The sequence below is a fragment of the Pinus tabuliformis genome, chromosome 3_2 (assembly GCF_031772625.1).
Source record: "Pinus tabuliformis cultivar Carrire ecotype Pingquan chromosome 3_2, CPIR1, whole genome shotgun sequence".
NCBI lineage: Eukaryota > Viridiplantae > Streptophyta > Pinopsida > Pinales > Pinaceae > Pinus > Pinus tabuliformis.
In genome coordinates, this window is record NC_142302.1 from 2,540,725 (window position 1) to 2,550,290 (window position 9,566).

Below are 9,566 nucleotides of genomic sequence, written 5' to 3' on the forward strand. Positions count from 1 at the left end.
TCGGTCCAATTGTTAGTCCCTTCACGCAGATTACTTCATGCCCTTCCCGGCCCTGATATACTTGTCTTCGCGTAGCCCTGCTAGGGGCTAAGGGGTACTAGTGCAACGCTCTGCACTATTCCCCTAAGTCGCACCTGAGATCTTACTTATCTCCTATACCGGTTATTTATCTTCACGTAAATATAATCCTTGTGTTATATTTATTTATATATCACTTACATATAAGTTCACGCATCAAATAAACAATACATTTGCAATTTATACCCAATAATGCATTAATCAGGAAAAGATACACAGAAATATAGAAAACTTTTATTTATTAATTCTTCCAGTGATTACAGACTCGACCTACCCTATGCACTCAGCTGCAGGGGTTCGTGCACTCAGTTGTGGACTACTAGGCCTCTACGCACTCAGCTGCAAAGCCTTCTCCTACTCTGTGACCCAATGACACACTTTACGCTTCGACTCAATCTCCTAGCCTCCACATGCTTCTTTTCTTTCTACCAGCTATATCTGCTATCTTCTACACTTAGAGCCTCGCTCTATTTATACAGCCCCATGGTCTGCGGACCATGGGTAGCTCTATCAAGTCGACATTATATTACAAAAACAAGGGCGGACAACCCTGTGACTCTATTATGACTTTGTGCTCCACGCCCATAATTCGCGGAGCTTTTACAAAGGACTTGGTCAAAACTTGGGCTTTAATCCCCAAAACATGTCTTGGGGGGATTCCATGCCCAACATATGTAGATGATCTATTTTTGACAGGATCATCCAGGCTCATCAAGGACTGTAAGAAGAATTTAGCCACAAAATTTGATATGAAGGATTTGGGACGAATGCATTATTTCCTAGGGTGGGAAGTTTGGCAGCGAAAGGGAGAGATCTTCCTTGGGCAAGGGAGATATGCTACAGAAATCCTGAAGAGATTCAGGATGGAGGACTATAGACCCATGGCTACTCCAATGATCACCAACTGGAAGAAGATTGATGAATCAGAAGACAAGGATGTTGATCCCACCTTATACAGGTAGCTCATAGGGTCCCTGATGTATCTGGTGAATACCAGGCGAGACATTTGCTACTCTATCAACACCCTCAGTCAGTTCATGGTGGAACCAAAGAGGGCGCACTGGGCAGCAGCCAAACATGTTCTCAGATATTTATAGGGAACAGTCGATTATGGACTCTTGTACACTAGGAGTAAGGATACCAGATTGAGTGGATTTACTGATGCAGATTGGGCAGGAAGTTTAATAGATCGGAAAAGTACCTCTGGGTATTGTTTCAACATTGGATCACGAATGACTTCCTAGTGTAGTAGGAAACATAATTTTGTGGCTCTGATCTCATCTGAGGCAGAATATATGGCAATAAGCACAGCTTCGTGTGAGGCCATATGGCTTAGAAAACTACTTGTGAACCTATTCAGAAGGAATATGGAGGTGACCAGGATCATGTGCGATAATCAGAGTTGCTTCAAGCTCTCTGAGAATACAGTGTTTCATGATAGGTTGAAGCATATTGATATCTAGTGTCACTTTGTCAGGGACTGTGTCAAACGAGGAGTTGTACAGTTGAGTTACACTCCTATAGGAGAATAGGTGGCAGACATCCTCACCAAGGCCCTTGGAAGGAAAAAAGTTTGACTACTTCAGTAAAACGATGGGGATGGTCAAGAACCCATTCCAGTAGCAGAAATGGGAGTGATAACAACACAGATGCAGAGGGAGTTGCAGTTCGGATGAAGTGTTGGGAGAAAGGGCCAGCAGCGACATGGATGCAGAGAGAGTTGTCATACAAATACAGCAGTAGAAGTAGCAAAACCATGGACAGCAGTACAGGATGCATCAGTGTAGAGGATGTTGGGCAGGGAGGCTTAGCATCAGCACAGGGACCAATGCCAGATGATTAGGGTAATACTCAGTGAGGAGTATTACTAGAACACAGTCCTCGCTAAGAGGGAGTGTTTATTTGGGGTAGCATAGGATGTGCTATAGCCACAAAAATTGGTGGATAGGCTAAAACACCTGAGATCTCCAATACCCAAAAAAGGTTTGGGCAAATTCTAAATAGTTTGGCAGATATTAAACTAATTAATATTTTTAATGAAGTCCCTAAGTCTAAACTTAGGGAAAATAAAATATTAATGTGAATTAATATAAAACTGTGTTAGAAGGGTAAAAAAATCATGGATCAAGCCAAAGTTAATCTTAGCCGTTGATTAGGGACTTAATCTCAGTTGTCAATTTTTCAACAAGAAAAGTATAAGAGGAGGCTTGAGGGTCACTTTGCGGACACACTGAGGGAAACCAGTTAGCTCGATTTCTAGAGCAGGGTTAGCTGAGAAATTTGAACTAGTGGTCTGGTGAGCAGTTAGGAGGCAGCAAGTAGGGAATGGAGAGAAGGGATCAGCCACTGGAGATCAGCGCTGAGGCAAGAGAGGCAGACGCAGAGGCAACAAGAGACTGCGCAGTCACTAGAGGGCCTGCGTGGGTGACGCAAAGAGGCCCAAGGCTGACACAGTCAAGCAGGGGCTTACATAGAGTGTCCGGAAGCCACACATAGGTTAGCCAAGATTACGCGGGGACTAGGAGAAGTGGTGGAGAATTTTTCTCTCCATGGGTAAGCCAGTTTGGCACCCTGTTGTACTGAAGAATTGCTAAATAATAAAATCCTCCCTTGCTACACTGGTTTTCCCACATTGGGTTTTTCAAGGGACTATTGTCCAAAATATCTGTGTCAATGTGTTGATTCTTGTACATGTGTTTGTTTCTGTATTACGATGTGATATCTGCAGCAGAATTTATTTTAATGTTTATTAAAGGAATTTCATAAATAACTTATTGAAGAATAAGTAGGAAAAGTAAATCAGGTGTTGCAGTGATAGAATTTTCATATAGACGTTATCCTATGACTGAAACTAAAAAAAACAAAAGAAAAGAAGCAAGGTGAAAGCAAAACAAAGTAAAGGAAATCAAAGGAAAAAACAAAGAAAAGTGAAACTACTCCTACACCTAACCTAAACAGAGCATAGGCCAAACTTACATGAAGTGATACTTCAAATGCATCCACTGATGCATCGGCTGGCTTATGTAGGCGAGGGAATGCATTTCAAAAAATACATTCAAGTATAACAACAAACAAGAAAGATAATACAATACAAACCAAAATTTTTGAAGTTTGAAGGAACACGTAGTAAAGTAAAAACGAAAAGCGCATGCAAGACACTCTGCAAATGTACCATGGTGTTTAAACACACTATGGGTCAAAGACATGCAGGCTAAAATTTCGAACTTGAAAGACGAGCGAACATGAAGAAAGAAGAAATTTTTTTCTTTGCAACCGTGCTCACCGTGTATGATTCCTCCAATGACTGAGTGATAAGATCATGTGATACAGATGGCGGATGCGAAAATTATAAAATAGATTGGTTTTCAATGTGTATGAGAGAACGATGAGGAACCTGTTAGACTCCGTCTTGTATGTCAAATGTGAGATTGATTCTTATTCAAAACCCTGTTTTGAAGAAGAAATCATTAAATGTGTTTTTTTTAGAATATGTATCAAATTCTCCAGCTCTTCAAAAGGCAGCAGTTTCAGCAGCTCCTGTCCCTGCAAAAGCACAAGTAGACGTGAAACTTGTTGAAAGTATACTTGCAGACAAGAGGAGATGGTATTTAATTATCACCTCTGCTGATATTGTTCATGTTTTTTCTTTGTATGGTACGTTTCCTGAAGTTGCAGTTGCATTGATGCCTATCTGTGAGGTTTTTGGATCCATCTCTCCTACAGTTCCACGGACATCAAATACAGGAGAGGATATTTCAGTTTACATGGTATTTTCATGCGCTTTTCTTCTGCTGTTAAAATTGTGGAAATTTAATCGACCTCCTCATGAGCATTGCATGTTAGGAAAGGGAGCTCCTGTTGGTTCAGAATTTACTCTTGAATACCTTCTTCTGTTGCGTAATAATCGTCTGGCTTCATCTTTTAATACACCTGCCGAAAATAGTGCCAAGGAAAATGAACAGTATCTGGGTGAAAGGTCATCTGTTTTAGGCTCCAGTTTAACTCAACCATTGATTCCAGTGAAAGGCCAAAGTCCTGGAGCATTTTTATCAATTGCCCAACCAGTTTTTATTGACTCATTTCCAAAATTTAATGCTTGGTACCGCCAACACAAAGCTTGCATAGCATCAAAACTTTCGGGCATTGTTCGTTGTAATCCTCTGCATCAAATTGCAGATAGCTTTCTAAATATGATGTATCGGAAATTTAGTAAGGGGGGCACTGTGTCTTCGACAACTGGAACATCTACCAGCAACTCTTCATTTACCTTTAGCAGCACTAGTGAGCCTCACAATAACATTCAGGCTGAAACAAATCAGCAGAGTATCTTCATGGTGTTGCTAGACCAGCATTGGAAATTACTGCAGGTGGAAGTCCATGGCCCAGTACACCCATTGTTGCAGCACTTTGGGCTCAAAAAGTACGCAGGTGGCATGATTATATTGTCTTTTTAAGCTCACGCACTGTGTTCAATCAAGATAGACATGCTGTTGTTCAGCTTCTGAAGAGTTGTTTTGCCGCTGCTCTTGGTTCTTCAAACTCTTTGATGTCAAATCTGATGGTTCATGGTGGGGTGGGAGCACTACTTGGTCATGGTTTCTGTTCACATTTGGCTCCTGGTGGTGTGTCGCCTGTGGCACCAGGCTTCCTTTACCTGCGCACTTACCGAGCAATCTATGACATAATGTTTATACCAGAAGAAATTCTATCTCTTGTGGTGGGAGTGGCAAGAGACTTGTCTACCATGGAAACAAATGAACATTGTGGTCAAACAGGGCATTCGATTCATCAAAAGAACATGGTGGCAGCATTCACAATTACTACATGTATTTTGGAGGGACAAACTTTGGGACTATTTTACACAAGAAGTTATAACTATGATGCTCCAATTGATGAATATGGTATGTTCAGGCACGAATAGGGGCATCCCTCCAAATTCGAAATCAGACGCAGTGCTGGGCGCACAAGGCAGAGGGATGTTAATGAAGATTCAGGGTGGAAACTTGTTCATGGAGATGTTTTCTGAACACCACGAAACTTGGTCTTGCTGTCAGCATTAGTGGGCTCGGATGCACAACTATGCTTGTGCTTCGTGTTATCTTGCTGGCGATTATTGGCAAGCTCAACTGCCATTTGGCAATGGTGGGAAGCAGAGAGTAACTGTTGGCGTAGATATGATCACCAACTGGCTTCAGAATTTGAGACAGCATGGCTTGAGTCTAGAGCCAGCCAACGAAGTAATAAGCTAGATTGCCCAGCCAGCGTATTATTTAAAGTAAACGGTCAAGATTATTCTCTGTCATTTGAAGCAGATGGAATGCAATACAGTGTAAATGATTCGTGTTATAGGAGTGTTCGAAGATGCATATATCTCCCAAATCAACAGCCATCATCGTCAGAGTCCCCAGCTATGGAACAATGCCATTCTTTGAATGCAAGTACAGTTTCACTGGAACAGGCGAGGAGTAATAAATCAGAGCAGCCCAACATTTCAAAGGATGAACATTCTTACCTGATTGCATGTCCAAACCCTAATGACGGGGAAAATTGTTCAGTGTGTCTTAGCAGTTTGCAAGAAGAAGAAGCTGTAGAGTTGGCTAAATGTCACCATTTTTTTCATAGAGAATGCATCACACAATGGTTTAAAACTCGTCCTTCTTGTCCAGAATGTTTGACAATCTATGGTGTGATTACGGGTACACAGCCTCCAGGTGACATGACCATCCGATACATTCCAGTTAAAAGGCGAAAGGGTTGGGATGGCCTTGAGGGATATCCAGGCATTGATATCATTGAAATCACATATACATTTCCGGATGGATTTCAGGATACGAGTGCTCAAATATTTTTTGTTGGCATGTCAGCATTCCTTAATGCATTTTATATGTCATCTTTGTGACCGTTCCATGAGAATCATTCCCTTTATCTGTCGGTAAGTTTTGAAGAATTCCTGGCGCCTAGCTGATGATATGTCAGGTGCAACCTTCGAAATTTTCTTCTTAAATTGATCTGAAGAACATATGTGGCAGCATGAAAACGTGCTCTCAACAAAGACACCTGTCGTGACATTTTGGGAGGGTGGTATAATGGTAATAGAAATAAACGCAGAATACCAACCATAAGCAAAGATATAGGAACGAATTTGCCTATTTTGATCCTCAGTCATGATTTCATGAGATCCTTGCTCCAGATTTTGTCTCTTAATAAACCAATCATCATAAGATTTAGAGGGACGCTGTTCCATTTGTAGAATAAATGTAACGCTCTTTTCTAATTTGTGTAATTTCAGTTGAAACAGCGCCCTTATTGTTGGGTCGATCTGTTTTCTTCTTGCATAGTTTATTTCATATATTAAAAAAACACATCATTTGTAAAAAAAAGGAGGTGGAGAGAGAGAGAGTTCTGAGAGCTGGTGGAGAACAGAGAGCTCCCATTGTACAGTTTTGACAGAGATTTTAATGAAAATACACAGCTCTGGCTTTTGAGATTCCTGTGGTATGAAATTTAGCATAAGTTTTCCTTCTGTTTCATATGTAGCCTGTTATGTTTTCATTTCATTTCATGATCGTTTCCATTTGAACAAATGAAGTGTTAAGGTAGAATTCATAATTTTTATGCTCTGCCTTTAAGTTTGTTCATATTCAATGTTTTCTTCTGTTTGACAAGGATTCATCTTCTATGCCCTTGTCAGCTCCTCAGCAGTCTTGCCAGTCCATTTAATCTCAATTTGATGTTAAATTTCTTGCCTACCTTGCCTCAGGAGATAATCTGTGTTTTTTATTATATTTCTCTGTTTCAAGTTGTTCTTTGCCCCATGCAGCCCAGAAAAACCCCATCATTTTATTAAAAACCCCTTTTTATCAATTTACTAGCCTAAAATCAGTTTCTTTTAAAATCATCTCAGCCCCTTTTGAAAACTTTTTGCTGAGATAGACTGGAGAGAGCCCTCTCCTGCCCCGTAGGGCTAGCTACGAGGCTAAGTGGTTTGATGTTACCTTGAGTTTCGCCTTCTTCAGCCTGAGGCAAATTCGAGCGCTAACAGAACCTATAAAGATTCAACACATCTTTTATTGGAAGTGGAACTGACCTCAAGACTACAAGAACCTGACATAACCATCAGTTCGGGTTGAAGTGCCTCGAAACCTTAGAGAAGCTCCAATTCATCATAAGATAGTTCATCAAAGATCGGTGGCTTAGAAATACTGATAGTGGAAAAATCATAATCGTGATCAAATGAATCAATGAAAATATCATGAAAACCATGATCATAAAGTTCAAGATTACAAACAGAGGCATCCTCATGATCTGATGAATCGTAAAGAGGGGATGATGGAGAACGAGAAATTTCACCCTCTATATTTCTAGAAAGATAAGATGAGAGATTGGGAGGATCAAGCAGAAAAGGTTTGTCCTCTCCGCATTCAGATGAAAAATTGGCATTCCATTGCTTCTGAGAATGGTTGAAGATAGTAACATCAACAAAAATTAAACCTTCATAAGGTTCAACAGGAATGAAAAAATCGTGGAAAATGTCTAGGATAATGCAAATAGAAGGAGGTCATCCTTTGCCGCAGATCCTTGTTCTGACAACCACACATACTCATAAAAAATGATACCGCATGTTGGCTGCTCAACGCCAACATCCATATAGGACTTGATCCTCATGAACATCAAAAGAGATATTCAAAACAGGTGAACACAACACATCATAATCTGGAGAACAAGAGGGACCAAAGGATGGGGGACGAGGAGATAACACTTCATCACAACCATCAAACTGAAATTCCAAACCTGTGCTGAAATTCTGGGTCTGTGAGGTGGGAAAAGATGGTGGTATATCAACGGATGAATTCTTGACTTCTCCTGCCTCAACCTATAGAACTAAAGTTCTATGGTGAGTAAGGGATGGAGGGTTACTTGGAATAGCAACCTTGTCCATCACAGATTTAAAAGCTCTAACACTGAGGCATGTTAGGATCAGTTGAAAAGATTTTAACTCGTGTGGATTTTCTGAAATTTCAACAAGATATTGAAATCTTCCTGTCAAGAAATTCCAATCAATTTCATCTTTCGAAAATTTAAAACACAAATTCATTAAACAATTGTGAAAATGACGTAGTGATTCATCAGGTGATTTTAACAATTCCAAAATTTTCTTGCATAGACGTTTACAATCATACATATCAAATGCGTGAAACAATTTTGTGACAAGATTTTCGAAAGAATGTATGGAGGCATCGGGCAATGTGCAACACCATTCCCTTACGCACTCTTCAAATGTGAGAATGAACAACCTACATCCAAAATCCTCACAATGGTTATTATGCTTTGTGGAGAAATCAATAAAATGAGTAGTATGCTCAAATAAGGTTGTTTCACCCTCGCTATTGAATTTTAGAGTTGACAAGTCATCTATGATACTCGCTAGCACTTGCAGTCTTTTGTTTCTGGAAAAACATGTTGGGGTTATGATTGTGGAAGAAGTCATTAAATGTGTGCAGAAATCCAAAACAGACTTCAAGAGCACAGCTTGTCATCTGGCCCTCTTTCGAGCGCCAGAAATGTTGACGGTGTTGGACCTACAAACATTCAGGGGATCTCCCCGATATGAAATACAAATGCGAACAAAATAGTTCATAATAATAAGCGTAAGTTAAATAACATACATTGAAAATAAAACAAGAATAGTCCTACTATACTCACAACATATGCATGAAGGCGTGTTGGCTCTGATTTTATTATTATAAGTGAAAGTTCCATTCATCAATACACCATTGATGGACCACTAGCCCCAATAGTGGGATATTAAAGCCAAGAACACATGCTCCTCCAAATAATTATACTCGCTCTACGCTACAAAGAAGCCAAGGCTCTTCACAATACTCCCAAGCTCCTTCTAAGCCTAATCCTAGCCAAAATCTTAGCTCCCCAAAATCCCCTTAAATGAGTTATGAGGTTCTATGTATAACAAGAGGGGGCGACTCTTCAACTCCCCTTTGCGACATTTGGACTACCCTCATGACTCTTCAACTAACAAAATGACTCAATACATTACATGATGAATCTTCATATTCCAATGGTGACACTTGGAATTTCACTTACAACATAATTACAAATAATATTACATTTTACACATGTACCCATATAAGACAAAATAGGGTAGAGACAACTTAATAGCCTAATAAGACACAACGTTATGATGCTTGGGTTTGGGAGAAATCTAACTTAACAACCTCCACTTGCTGCTTCTCCATCACATATTGGTGCCAACCTTGATACTATGTGATGATGTCCCAAAACTGCGTGATGGTGTCTATCTAGAAGTGGACTCTAGCCCCCATGGCATCCACGTATAATGTCTTGGAACCAGTTTTAAGTTCATTCTAAAGCATGAGCAACATTGTTTTGATGTGGACAGGACCAATGATGTAATTCTGCATGTTTTGTTTTTTCAGCTCTAAATCCTCCTTGGTGGTAATCTGTCTCAG